This window comes from Macaca nemestrina, chromosome 3, assembly GCF_043159975.1.
Source record: "Macaca nemestrina isolate mMacNem1 chromosome 3, mMacNem.hap1, whole genome shotgun sequence".
Classification (NCBI taxonomy): Eukaryota; Metazoa; Chordata; class Mammalia; order Primates; family Cercopithecidae; genus Macaca; species Macaca nemestrina.
In genome coordinates this window covers 158335655-158351028 of record NC_092127.1, presented here as the reverse complement: position 1 = coordinate 158351028, position 15374 = coordinate 158335655, and the positions used below count along the sequence as shown (strand labels likewise).

Here is a 15374-nt window from a genome sequence, read left to right as displayed (position 1 = left end):
CCTGTCTCATTAATGTCTGTATTTCTGAGCTGTATTAAACATTCCACCTCCTTCATTCCCGCCTTCATTATTTTTTAGTCTTAAGAGAGGGTTGAAGGTGGTGTGGTGGCTCACACTTATAATCCCAGCAATTTGAGAGGCTGAGGCAGGAGGACACTTGAGCCCAGGAGTTCCAGTCTGGGCAACATAGCAAGACACTGTATCTATTTTAAAAAAAGAAAGAAAAAAGAAAAAGAGGGTGTTGAGGCTAGCAGCAGCCACAGTTCGACTATATGAAGGTGGGGTTGTGCTACTGAATCATGAGAGAACATGAGCAACTCATTTAGAATTTAGTGGGCAAAAAGAGACAATTATATTTTCTTCTTAGTCTTTCTTTGAAAATATTATTTTCATGATTCTTTTAACCAAAGTACCCCATAAACAATTATTTTTATCTCTGAGCCATTATCACTCACAACCAACCCCACCATTCTGCTATATTTAGCATGCCGTGAAATCACAAACTACACAGGATCAGCTGCTTTTTGACATCTGAATCATGACAGAGAAATTAGAAAAATTAAATGTCTGAGTTCCAAATAAAATTTAAAATACAGTATATTAAAACTCAATATTTTAAGAAAATAATTGTATTTCCCTTTTCTTTTAAAAATTGATTTATTTATGCATAAATTAGCTGGGCATGGGGGCAGGCGCCTGTAATCCTAGCTACTCCGGAGGCTGAGGCACAAGAATCGCTTGAACCCGGGAGGCGGAGGTTGCAGTGAGCTGAGATTGTGCCATTGCACTCCAGCTGAGCGACAAGAGCAAAACTCCGTCTCAAAAAAAAAAAAAAAAAAAGATTTATTTAGAGAAATGTGGGAGGCTTCTTCGGCAAGGTTAGTATTTCTGAAAGAGAGTACTTTCTCTCTTAAAAGACTGCATCCACTCTGGAGAAGCACCCAGCTGCTCCTTTTGAAACTAAGCATGGACTCATCCTATGATCCAGCAAGGGCACTCTTGGTGTTACTCATGGTGCCCCAGAGGAAACGAAGACTGACTCCCAGCAGCTTCATTCATAACAGTCCAACACTGGGAGCTACCCAAGTGTCCCGCAATGGTGAATGGTTAAAGAACCTATGGGACATCCATACCATTGAATACGATCCAGTCATAAAATGGAACAAACCCTTCACACAAGCAACAACTTGGAGGAACCTCAAGGAAATTACGCAGAGTGAAAAAAAAAAAAAAAAAAAAAAGCCAGTCCCAAAAGGGTACATACAACATGGTTCTATTTTTGTAACATCCAAAAAATAACCTAATTATAGAGATGAAGAACAGATTAGGAACCGTCAGAGGTTAGAGATATGGGGAGAGGATGAATGTGGCTGTAGAGGAATAGCTCTAGGGAGTCTTGTGATGGTAGTATAGTCTCTTGATTGTGGTTGTGGTTATGCAAGGCTATGGGTGTGGCAAAATCGTATAAAGTTACACACACACACACACGTGCATATGTAACTGGTGAAATCTGATTAAACTGTATGTTTTGGACCAGTGTCAATTTCTTGGTTTTGATATTATATTACAGTGGTGTAAGATGTTTATATTTAGGAGGCTGAGAAAAAGGTACGTGAGAATTTCCTGGACATTTCTTTGCAACCTCCTATAAATCTATCATTATTTCAAAAGAAATAATGTACACACATTAAATCTTTGTATTTAAGGTGACTTTTTTGAAGATACAAAGACGAGCAGTGGAGCAGGGGAGGGAATTGCTAGCTGTTTGGTACGGCCATAGCAATATGGCAGCATTTCCTATGAACAGCATATTTTTAATATCTTAACCAGGAAGATAAAAATGTGTTCTGTATTCAGGGATAGTCACAGGGTTTCAAAGACCTGATGTAACCAGAGTGTGTTAAGGCCTCAGCTCTGTGTTATACCTGCCAACCTTCTAAGGGTATGGGTATCACATAGAAGAAGTCTAAGGACAGCTTTCAGGGTCTTTGATTATTCCTCCTCTGTGAGTCTGATCCTGAGTGTTTATTAAAGAATGTTTCAGTAAATCAGTTACATTACTTGCCCATCATTTTCACTCCTCCAGATGATTATTTCTCAAACAATAACAAGTTTTTTCTAGGTTCCAAATATATCCATTGTTTGGCATTTTTAAATACCACTAGAGTATTCTTATATCTTTTTATTAAGAAAAATTCAGATTTCTGGTATGTTTTCAAAACCTGAAGTCTCTAGCTACTTGTGACATTTTCACATCTCTTATGCTGATTTTTCCTATTCTCTTATTTCCCTAATTTTTAAAAAACTTTTTTATTTCACTAGCTTTAGGGGTACAAATGGTTATTGGTTCCATGGATGAAGAGTGGTAAAGTCTGGGCTTTTAGTGTACCAGTCATCCCAATAGTGTACATTGTACCCAACAGGTAGTTTTTCACCCCTCATCCCCCTTTCACCCTCCCCCTTTCTTATTTACAGAGTCTCGCTCTGTCACCCAGGCTGGAGTGCTGTGGCGTGATCCTGGCTCACTGCAACCTCCATCTACTAGGTTCAAGCGATTCTCCTGCCTCAGCCTCCCGAGTAGCTGAGATTACAGGTGCATGCCACCATGCCCAGCTAAATTTTTTTGTATTTTTAGTAGAGATGGGATTTCACCATGTTGGCCAGGCTGGTTTTGAACTCCTGATCTCAAGTGATCCACTCAAAGTGTTAGGATTACAAGCATGAGCCACTGCGCCCAGCCCATCCTCCCCCTTTCTGAGTCTCCAGTGTCCTTTATACCACTCTGTATACTTTTGCATACCCATAGCTTAGTTCCCACTTGTGAAAACATGTGGTATTTGGTTTTTTGTTCCTGTGTTACTTCACTTCAGATAATGGCCTCCAGTTCCATCCAAACTGCTGAAAATACATTATTTGGTTCTTGTTTATGGCTGAGTAGTATTCCATGGTATATATACGTCACTTTTTAAAAAATAGAGACAGGGTTTCACTTTGTTGCCCAGGTTGGTCTCAAACTTCTGGCTTCAAGGGATCCTTCTGCCTCAGCCTCCCAAAGTGCTGGATTACAGGCATGAGCCACTATGCTTGACCTGTATACACCACACTTTCCTTCATCCACACGCTGATGGTCACCTAGGTTGATTCCATATCCGCAATTGTGAATTGTGCTGCAATACATATACGTGCGCAGGTATCTTTTTGATATAATAATTTCCTTTCCTCCTTTTGGCATGCTTCTCCTCTGTCCTTTTGGGGAAGGTAGTATCTTCAATTTTTTATTTATTTATTTTTAAGACAGAGTCTCACTCTGTCGCCTCAGAGACATGGCCAGAAGTTTTGAAACCAAGGGCATGAATTTTTGAGACAAGGGATACCCTTTGGTCCATGAGAGCTCCCCAATGAAGACCTAAACACAGAGTTTTAAAGAAATTCAGATTTCCAGATAACAGTATCTTCTTAGATGTATTCAGAATGTGGGCAAGTCACAGCTTCTTCCTAAGGCTATTTATGAGACAAACGAAAAGCCTGGATCACAGAATTAAGTCAATTCAACTGGTGTTTTATGACAAGCTTTAATCTGATTTCCTAAAAAGCTAGTTTTGTTTGTTTTGTTTTTGTATTTGTTTTTTTGTTTGTTTTGAGATGGAGTCTTGCTCTGTCACCCAGGCTAGAGTGCAGTGGCATGATCTCAGCTCACTGCAACCTCTGCCTCCCTGGTTCAAGCAATCCTCCACCTCAGCCTCCCAAGTGGCTGGGATTACAGGCGCCCGCCACCATGCCCTGCTAATTTTTTTTGTATTTTTAGTAGAGACAGGGTTTCACCATCTTGGCCAGACTGGTCTCGAACTCCTGACCTCATGATCCACCCGCCTCGGCCTCCCAAAGTGCTGGGATTACAGGTGGGAGCCACCGTGCCTGGCTGAAAAGCTAGTTTTCTTTAATCAAGAAAATCACATTAAAAGTAAAGATTTAATGTTTGTAGATGATAGGGTTTTTTTTAATTGAGGCAAAATTCACATCTCATAAAATTAACCATTTTAAAGTGAACAATTCAGTAGCATCTATTACATTCATATTGTTGTGCAACCACTACATCTAGTTCCAAAAGATTTTCACCGTCCCAAAAGAAATACCCATACCCATTTAGCAGTTACTCCCCATTCTTCCCTCTTCTCAGCCCCCGCGACCACCAATATGGTTTCTATTTATAGAAATCTACCTATTCTGAATATTTCATATAAATGGAATCATACAGCGGGACCCTTTGTGTCAGGCTTTTTTCATTTAGCATGTTTTCAAGATTCATCTATGATGTAGCATGAATCATTACTTCATTTCTTCTTGTGGCTGAACAATATTCCATTGTATATACCACAGTGTGTTATTCAAGGACATTTGGATGGTTTCCTCCTTTTAGTTATTGTGAATAGTGCTGCTATGAACATACATGTACAAGTATTTGTTTAAGCATCTGTTTTCAATGCTTTGAAGGTATATCACCTATGAATGGAATTGATAGGTTATATGGTAATTTTATGGTGTTTAATTTTTTGAGAAACTGCCAAACCAGTTTCCACAGCAACAAAGCCATTTTACATTCCTGTGCATTGAATTTTAAAAAAAGAAGCTATGAATCTTCAGAAATGAAGTAGGCTTTCCATCTGCTTCCTTGGATTTGGCATACTCTAGAATAAATTGGTGGTTCTCAACTCTGGCTCGACAACATAGGGAGCTCAAAAAGAAGAAGGTAACAGGCTCCATCTCTAGAAATTCTGTTTATTTCTAATAAATCTGGGTTGAGACCATGCCACTCCAAGTAACCCTGAAGTAATTCTAATGGCTGCCAGGATCGAGAACTACTACTCTACATGAACTCAGGGGAAGTAGTGCAAGAATGTTTTCCCCACAGAATAAGAATCATTAAATTGTCATGGAAACAGAACTCATTTCCATTTCTTAATTCCCTTGGCTGTTTGATTCATAGCCGTGTATCTGCACCTAGAATCATTCTTGGCACAGAATTGAACAAAAATATTGGCTTAGTGTTGAATATCCAGTTTTATTTTAAGCTTAAATGGATCATATAAAACAGCAATTAATAATTTTAAATGACATCAGCATTTTTAGCTACCAATAGTTAGAAAACCAGAAGGAAACCTGAAATTCTCTGGTTAGATATTATTTTTAAATACACTATCTTTCTCTAGTTATTAATTATGTTTTTTAGACTTTCTATGTAATATTGGTAGAAAATGATTTATTTCCTCAAAAAATCTTTATTTTATTTTATTTTTTATTTATTTATTTATTTTTTATTTTTTTTGAGATGGAGTCTCACTCTGTTGCCCAGGCTGGAGTGTAGTGGTGCAACCTCGGCTCACTGTAGCCTCCACCTCCCAGGTTCAAGCAATTCTCCTGCCTCAGCCTCCCAAGTAGCTGGGATTACAGGCATGCACCACCACACCTGGCTAATTTTGGATTTTTAGTAGACATGAGTTTTCACCATGTTGGCCAAGCTGGTCTTGAACTCCTGACCTCAAGTGATCTGCCCACCTTGGCCTCCCAAAGTGCTGGGATTACAGGCATGAGCCACCGTGCCCAGCCTAAAATAGCCTTTATTTTAAAGTCTGTAAGGCTAAATGATAAATTGGAAGCAAAAATATAAGATGACCAAACAATCTTGACATTTTCTAGAATTGTAGTATGCAATAAAAAAACCCTATATTTATATTTATTTATTTTTATAATGTGAATTCTATCTAAATTTCCCAGTTCTGTACTTAGTATTAAACGTTATTTTTCTCCATCCCCAATCTCACAGCTATCCCCCTTTCCCTTACCTTGGAAACTCTTCCTCCTCCATTTCAATCCCTGTGAATACATTTTTCTGATTTGCAGCAAACCATGCTATTAATTTTTTCAGTATCTTTCTGTTGAGTTTCACATAATCTTTACCAGTTTTTATAACAGATTCTGACAAATATTACTTTTTATAATGCCATCCTTTCCCAAATAAATTAGAGGTTTCTGAAAATTACTATAACAGGTATTTATTCATACTTAAATAATCAATTTTAAATAGCATAGCTATTAAAAGCTCTGTGCTCTTTAGAATTACCCTTCCTGCCCCACCCCCCTCCACACACACACACACACACACACACACACACACACACACACGTTGTATAATGGCTTCACTAACTCTTCAATGAATATCTCCCAAACAAGTGGATGCCAGATTCCTTCCCAGAGGCCAGGTTGCATCATGTTCCTAGTTCTTACATTTTAGAATAGGAAGCTGAATTTCCCTTTTTTTCCAGAAATTATATTTACAAAAGATTATTCAGATAAGGATATGACCATTTGCAAAGGACACAAGTATTTTCAAAAGACTAGCACAAAGAAAAATATCTTTAAGTTTCAAATAAATTATATTTCAAATGACTTAAAAATAAGTGTTTTGTAAGTTGGCCAAATCTGAAGCTATTTCTCCAATTAAAAACAGAAACTAGGCCTGGCACAGTGGCTCACTTCTGTAATCCCAGCACTTTGGGAGGCCAAGGCAGGAGGATCACTTGAGCCCAGGAGTTCGAGACCAGCTTAGGCAACATGGCAAAACCCTATCTCTACAAAAACATACAAAAATTAGCCAGGTATGGCGGTGCGTGCCTGTGGTCTGAGCTACTTGGGAGGCTGGGGTGGGAGGATCACCCAAACCTGGGAGGGCAAGGCTGCAATGAGCTGTGATCGCACCACTACACTCCAGCCTATGTGATAGAGTGAGACCCTGTCTCAAAAAAATAAATAAAATTTAAAAAAAAAGAAAGAAAAACAAAAACTATATACTTATTTGTTGGAGAACCTAAAACACATACATCAACAAGGACATCTTCCTCCAATGGATCATCATCATCCAGAAGATACTGACTTCGAATATCTTACTACAAAGAGAGTGTGAGAGAGACACGGAAAGAGATAATGTCAGACCCAGATAAACACAATCTTTAGCAAATGTGGCCACATTTGCTGAAATAAGAATTCTGTCCATTGAACTTCAGTGACCTCCTGCCATTTCTTCCTCCTGATAAAAGGTTAACATATCTAAAGTATTCTAGCAAATAGATCTTGATTACTTCATCAAGGGTAACTGTATCTTGATGCCTTGGCTATATTAAATAGGAGGTACTAACCACAGAAGGAATGAGAAAATGAATGAATGAACAAATAGACCCAATTGTTTTGTCCTAGGACTGCCCAGAGAAGGTGAAACAAGTAGAATCCCTGGCAACGTGTAAACATAAGTAGCAGATCCTAACCAGATTTCTCAAATTAAGCCTTGGTGATCAGATGGAAGACCCCAAGGGGAATGACAATGACAGATACAGGGAATCCCCAGACCAGGGGTTGGGGTACACACAAGTGGGGGTTACAAGTAGGCTGACCTTGACAATGTGGTCACTGGATACAGAGGCATCAGGTGTCGTGCTCTGAGGTACATGGATGAGGCTGCAAACCATCATTCTCAGCAAACTAACACAGGAACAGAAAACCAAACACTGCATATTCTTATTCACAAATGGGAGTTGAACAATGAGAACACATGGACACAGGGAGGGGAACATCACACACCGGGGTCTGTTAAGGGGTGGGGAGCAAAGGGAGGAAGAGAGAGCATTAGGACAAATACCTAATGCATGCAGGTCTTAAAACATAGATGACGGGTTGATACGTGCAGCAAACCATATGGCACATGTATACCTATGTAACAAATCTGCACGTATATCCCAGAACTTAAAGTAAAATTCAAAAAAAAAAAAAAAGAAGTATAGACTCTCTGAATGTCAGGCTGGACTTCACAACTAGGATACTGAGGTTAGAAACTAAGTTATTTCATGCTCTTAGCAAAAATGGGCAGGACCAAGACACTGATCATCAGAGCCCACTGACTGTCAGAAGGTAGGGAGAAAATTCAGCCACTCGAGCTGCATCACCCAGTCTCTGAATGCTAACCAACTCAGAGCTTCAAGCATGTAGTTCAAAGAAGCTCACTTTGCAGGATATGTGGACAGACAGGAGGGAAATGTGGACAGTTAGCATAGCACCAGGCATAGAACTGGCCCTCAAAAAATATTTAAGCTCATGTGTCAGAACTAGAAAGGAACCAAAAGTCATTTAATCCAGTTCCACCAGTATCAGTTAGAATTCGTGTAGGCTGCTTGTAATTGAAAGCAGCATGGCTTAAACAAGAAAATGGTTAACTTTATCTGTGTAAAGTAAGCCCATATGAGCGGCTTTTCAAAATTGATATAACAACAATGAATGTATATAATTACAAAAAGATAGGTGCAGCACCAGACAGGATCAAATTCTTAGCACTGAAACAACCAAGGGAAACTCTCTACCTAGTCAGTGACAAACCAGTTCAAACTTCTGAGATCTTAATTTCTTTCTATCCTAATCCTAAGGAGTCTTGCTCTGAAGATTAGGGTTCAGTCCAAGTGGGGGTGGGGGATGGGGAGGGAGGAAGGGAACAACAGCTCCCATCTCCAATCCCTCCTATTCAGTTACTATGTCAGATCTACCCAGAGGAACTCTACTGTCAATCTTCAAGTACAGATATCTTGGACAGAAATCAACTTTCAAAAATTTTCACTTTAGATACAAGAACCATAGATAAAGTCCAGGCACCATGGCTCACTCCTACAATCCCAGCACTTTGGGAGGCCGAGGAGGGTGGATCACTTGAGGTCAGGAGTTTGAGACCAGCCTGGCCAAGATGGTGAAACCCCGTCTCTACTCAAAATCCAAAATTAGCTGGGCGTGGTGGTGCTCGCCTATAATCCCAGCTACTCGGGAGGCTGAGGCAGGAGAATCGCTTGAACCCGGGAGGCAGAGGTTGCAGTGAGCCGAGATCGCACCACTACACTCCAGCCTGGGTGACAGAGCAAGACTCTGTCTCATTTTAAAAAAAAAAAAAATGGCTATTTCTAATAAGAGAGACAACTTTGGCCACTGGAGAATGTAAAGGAGGGGAAAAACACCTCAGTTTACCAAATTATGCTTTAAAACGACAAATTAAACATCAAAGAAGTTTCCAATAATGGTTGTTCCTCTTCTCAAATGTGCTATTAGAATTGATTTTTTTTTTACCAGCCTAAGGCAAAGAAGAGCTCTGCTTAAATGGGCCAAGCACATACAAACATGCCAAATGGACACTCTACCCCACCAAACTGTGAATTTAAAACAGCACTAGGTCCCAGGGACAGTAAATAAAATCACAATTATATACACCTATTAACTTCTCCCTTTTCAAACATTCGATAGGCTGCTCCAAAAGACAGAGGAATCCAGGAACATCAAATATAAATTACAGGAAATAAAATGGGGATCTGGCAACTGTAGTTACTGTTGTATCAGACATAGTTTCTGTATTAGATCTTTGTAAAATGCTCCTTGAGTAGTATGCCATGATTGGACTTACTTAGCAAGTTACTTACTAACTTTAATTTATTGGTATTAAAATACCAATAAATTTCAGCTTCAAACAATAGTCAGAATAGAGACTGCACTTTACTTTCATTGTCCTGCCATAAAGATATTTAAATTCTCTAATGTGTGTTATAATCTGATAAATAGTGTTTAAATAGGTTGCAGTTTCTCATTTTATTGATGACAGGCTCATTAAGGATGATTCAGAAACCATAATATTAGAAATTCTGTCTTCCTTCATTGCTTTCATGACTGAAGGGAACAGGGCACTAAAGAGAAGAACAGAGAAGTAATTTGCCCATAGAGACACAGCTCAAATCCAGAGAAGTAATTTACCCATCGAGACAGTTCAAATACAGGTAATGTGGCTCTAGCACCCTGGCTCCTAACCACTCCTCTATGCCACATTAGAAATAAGAATGTTGACCAGGCACGGTGGCTCACGCCTTTAATCCCAGCACTTTGGGAGGCCAAGGTAGTTGGATCATGAGGTCAGGAGATCGAGACCATCCTGGCCAACACGGTGAAACCCCGTCTCTACCAAAAATACAAAAATTAGCCGGTGTGGTGGCACGTGCCTGTAATCCCAGCTACTTGGGAGGCTGAGGCAGGAGAATCACTTGAATCCGGGAGTCGGAAGTTGCAGTGAGCCAAGATCACCATTGCACTCCAGCCTGGCAACAGAACACCACCCCATTTCAAAAAAAAGAAAAAGAAAAAAGAATGTTTGTTTGGGAGCAGTGGCTCACACCTGTAATCCTAGCACTTTGGGAGGCCAACGCAGGTGGATTGCCTGATTTCAGGAGTTTGAAACCAGCCTGGGCAACACGGTGAGACCCTGTCTCTACTAAAATACAAAAAAAATTAGCCGGGCATTGTGGTGTGCACCTGTAATCCCAGCTACTTGGGAGGCTGAGGCAGGAGAATCACTTGAACCTGGGAGGCGGAGGTTGCAGTGAGCCAAGATAGCGCTACTGCAGCCCAGCCTGGATGACAGAGTGAGGCTCTGTTTCAAAAAAAAAAAAAAGAACGTTCATTGTTGCATTTTCTAATTTAAATAACCTTGCTGGAAACTAAATGTCCATCAAAAAAAGAATGTATAAGTATACTGTGATATAGCCATACAATTGAATACTGTTTAGCTGTTACAAAGGTATGTGTCAACATGAGTCCCAGAAACATAATGTTGCATTTTTTTTTTAAAGGTATGTGGCCAGGCACAGTTTCTCATGCCTGTAATCCCAGCACTTTGGGAGGCTCAGGCAGGAAGATCACTTGAGCCTAGGAGTTCCAGGCTCCAGTGAGCCATGATCATGCCACTGCCCTCCAGCATGGGCAACAGAATGGGACTCTGTGTCTAAAGAATAAGTAAATAAATAAGTAATTTAAAAGCATGTAAAACATGATTCAATATAAAACCATGTATATATAAAAATGTATCAAACAATTCTATATAGTCTATATATTCCTTCCATATATTCCACATAGTGTTTCCAGATACACACATATGTAGCAAAAGTATGAAAATATTCATAGGAACAATAAATACCAAATTTGGGATAGTGGCTGCCTTTAAGAAATAGAATCAGGAAAAATAGGCATGGGGCCTTAAACTTATCTATAAGGTTTTATTTTTAAAAATGTATTAGGCCGGGCACGGTGGCTCATGCCTGTAATCCCAGCACTTTGGGAGGCCGAGGCAGGCGGATCACCTGCGGTCAGGAATTCGAGACCAGCCAGACCAACATGGTGAAACGCCATCTCTACTAAAAAAGATACAAAATTATCCAGGCATTGTGGCGCATGCCTGTAATACCAGCTACTTGGGAGGCTGAGGCAGGAGAATCGGTTGAACCTGGCAGGTGGAGGTTGTAGTGAGTAGAGATTGTGTCATTGCACTCCAGCCTGGGCAACAAGAGCAAAATTCCATCTCAAAAAAAAAAGTATTAAAGTCCTCATCGAATAAGGCACAATGCTAAGACTATTCCAAATCTGGGTGATAGGCGTAGGAGTATTTATGATATTTATTTTTTTATTGTTCTGTGTCCCTGAAATTTTACATGATAAAAGTCCAGCATTTGTTCACATTAAAATGGTTAATTTTATGTTATATGAATTTTACCTCAATAAATATTTTCTTTCTTTTTCTTTTTTTTTTTTTTTTTGACATGGAGTCTTACTCTGTTGCCCAGGCTGGAGTGCAGTGGCGTGATCTCAGTTCACTGCAGCCTCTGCCTCCCAGGTTCTGGCGATTCTCTGCCTCAGCCTTCTGATTAGCTGGGATTACAGGCATGTGCCACCACACCCAGCTAATCTTTGTATTTTCGGTAGAGATGAGGTTTCACCATGTTGGCCAGGCTGGTCTTGAACTCCTAGCCTCAAGTGATCTGCCCACCTCCCAAAGTATGGGGATTACAGATGTGAGCCACTGCACCTGGCCTCAATAAATATTTTATTAATATTTAAAAATTCAGTTCAGGTGGAACTTAAAGCTCTCACAAACATCAATGACATTTTCTTTGACCATATCTACATAATGGAAAAAAAAACTTGATAAAAAGATGTAAGTTTATTTTGTATTAATTATACCAATGTGGGCCAGACAAGGTGGCTCACACCTGTTAATATAGTTTGGATTTGTGTTCCCACCCAAATCTCATGTGCAATTAGAGAAGGGACCTGACTGGAGGTGACTGGATCACGGGGTGGATTTCCCTCTTACTCTTCTCATGATAGTGAGTGAGTTCTCAAGAGATCAAAAAAAAGTGTGTGGCACTTCCCCCTTCACTCTCTTTCCCCCTTTTGCCACCATCTGAAGAAGGTGCTTGCTTCCCCTTTGCTTCCACTACGATTGTAAGTTTCCTGAGTCCTCCCAGTCTTGTAGAACTGTGAGTCAATTAAACCTCTTCTTCATAAATTACCCATTCTCAGGTAGTTCTTTATGGTAGTGTGAAACAGACTAACACACCTGTAATCCCAACGCTTTCGGACGCCAAGGCAGGAGGATCTCTTGAGCTCAGGAGTTCAAGACTAGCCTGGGCAATACAGTGAGACCTCATCTCCACAAAAAATTTAAAAATTGATCAGGCATGGTGGTGCATGCCTGTAGTCCCAGCTACTTGGGGGCTGAGATGGGAGGATCGCTTGAGCCCAGCACTGCACCATCACATTCCAGCCTAGGCAACAGAGTGAGACCTTGTCTCAAAAACAAACAAAAATTATATCAGTGTGGTCCCCATAAGTGTGATTTTTAATAGGTGTACAGTTCCATATTCAAATCATTCTGGAAAAAGAATAATTAGGACCCTTTAAGTAAAATATCCTTCATTCAGTGTACTACAAATAATAACTTGTCATTATCTACCTTCCTTACTCACTGGGTGACTTCATGTCATCTCAACCTTGTCTGAGACAATTAACTAGATTTAAGGGATTAACACAAATTGTTCACAATTTTTCTAAGCAGTCAAATATCCTCCAACTGAAAAAATGTTCCTAATAAGAATGTTTTTAATTTAGCTATTGACTAATTTTCCCACCAATGTAGTATCACATTTATAATTTAGACATTATTATTCTAAATGGCTATTTGAGGGCATATTAAGAAAGGAGCTACAATATAAAGAACAAGTATTAGAGTTAAAAAATAATAATAATAATTACATAGTCAGCCTCTTTAAACCTTTAAGGCCCTCATTTACAAAATGTACAACAATGCTTAGCAAAAATGATAAATGAGATAATTATTCAAGAAGCATAAATAAAAGCTTTTTATAAATTCCAAATCACCCCACAAAAGTGGGTAAATTAATTTAAATTTAAAAACCAAACGATTGAATCAAAATATCAGTTGGCTTCTTTGTGGAAATCAATAAGCTGAATCCAAAAATTAGTATGAAAATTTAAGGGACCCAGAATAGCCAAAACAATGCTGAAGAAAAAGAAAAAAGTTGGAGGATTCACACGTTTTCATTTCAAAATTTACCGCAAAGCTATAGATATTGAGACAGTGCTGTACTGTCATAAGGATAGACATGTTGATCAATGGAATGGAATTGAGAGTCCAGAAATAATCCTTAACATTTATTATCATTTCTGACAAGAGTGCTAAGATAATTTGATGGGGAAAGAATAGTCTTTGCAACAAATGATGCTATATACATACAAAAGAATGGATTTGGACCCTACTAAACACCATATACAAAAATTAACTCCAAATGGATCAAAGATCTAAATGTAAGACTTTTAGAAAAAAAACACAGGCATAATTCTGAATGAACTTGGATCAGGCAATCATTTCCTTTTTTTTTTTTTTTTTTTTTTTTTGAGTTTCACTCTTGTTGCCTAGGCTGGAGTGCAATGGCGTGATCTTGGCTCACTGCAGCCTCTGCCTCTTGGGTTCAAGCAATTCTCCTGCCTCAGCCTCCAGAGTAGCTGGGACTACAGGCACACGCCACCACACTCAGCTAATTTTTTTGTATTTTTAGTAGATACGGGGTTTCACCACATTGGTCCGGCTGATCTCAAACTCCTGATCTCAGGTGATCCGCCCACCTCAGCCTCCCAAACTGCTGGGATTACAGACGTGAGTCACCGCACCCAGCCAAAAATTTAAAAACTTCTGTGCTGCAAAACACATCAAAAAGTTGAAAAGGGTCGGGCGCGGTGGCTCAAGCCTGTAATCCCAGCACTTTGGGAGGCCGAGACGGGCGGATCACGAGGTCAGGAGATCGAGACCATCCTGGCTAACACGGTGAAACCCCGTCTCTACTAAAAATACAAGAAAATTAGCCGGGCGAGGTGGCGGGCGCCTGTGGTCCCAGCTACTCGGGAGGCTGAGGCAGGAGAATGGCATAAACCCGGGGAGGCGGAGCTTGCAGTGAGCCGAGATCGCGCCACTGCACTCCAGCCTGGGGCACAGAGCAAGACTCCGTCTCAAAAAAAAAAAAAAAAAAAGTTGAAAAGATAACTCACATATTGGGATAAAATATCTTCAAATCATCTATCTGATAAAGGAAGGATTTGTATCCAGAATATATAAAGAACACGTACAACTCAACGATAAAAACTTAACCCAATTTTGAAAATGGACAAAGGATCTGAAAAGCCAATTCTCTGGAGAAAATATACAAATGGTCAATAAGCACATGAAAAGATACTCAACATCATTAGTCATAAGAAAATGCAAGTTAAAACCACAATGAAAAAATCACTTCACACTCACTAAGATGGCTATAATAAAAGGAATAGATAAGTGTTAGTGAAGATGGGGAGAACTGGACCCCTCATAGAGTGCTGATGTGATTGTACAATGGTGCAGCTGCTTTGGAAAACACTATGGCATTTCCTTAAAAGACTAAACATAGAGTTAACACCTGACCCAGCAATTTCACTCCTAGGTATCTACCCAAGAGAAATAACACACAAAAATTGTGTACACCAGTGTTAACTGCAGTAATATTCAAAATAGCCCCAAAATGGAAACAACCCAAATAGCCATCAACTGATAAATGGAAAAAGAAAATGTGGTATATCAATTCAATAAGGTATCATTTGGCAATTAAAAGGACTGCAGTACTGATACATGCTATGACATGGATGAGCCTAGAAGACATTACACTAGGGGAAAGGGGCCAGGCATGGTGGTGCACACCTGTAGTCCCAGCTACTCAGGAGGCTGAGGTAAGAACCTGGGAGCTAGAGGCTGCAATAAGCTGAGATCATGCCACTGCACTCCAGCCTGGGCAACAGAGAATGACTGCCTCAAAAAGAAAAAAAAAAAAAAAAAAAAAAAGGATATGCAATCCGAATATTAAATTATCTCCAAGAACCAAGTGTTTTTCGGGAAAACATGGAGCATCTTTCTTTCATTCAGTTGCCAACAA

The 15374-nt window shown here is 39.7% G+C and overlaps 1 long non-coding RNA gene across 5 annotated transcripts in view; it reads right to left on the bottom strand.

Annotated features, from left to right (window-relative positions):
• Positions 1–15374, bottom strand: part of LOC105487735 (uncharacterized) — a 61951-nt gene that overhangs the window by 23062 nt on the left and 23515 nt on the right. The window lies entirely within an intron of this gene.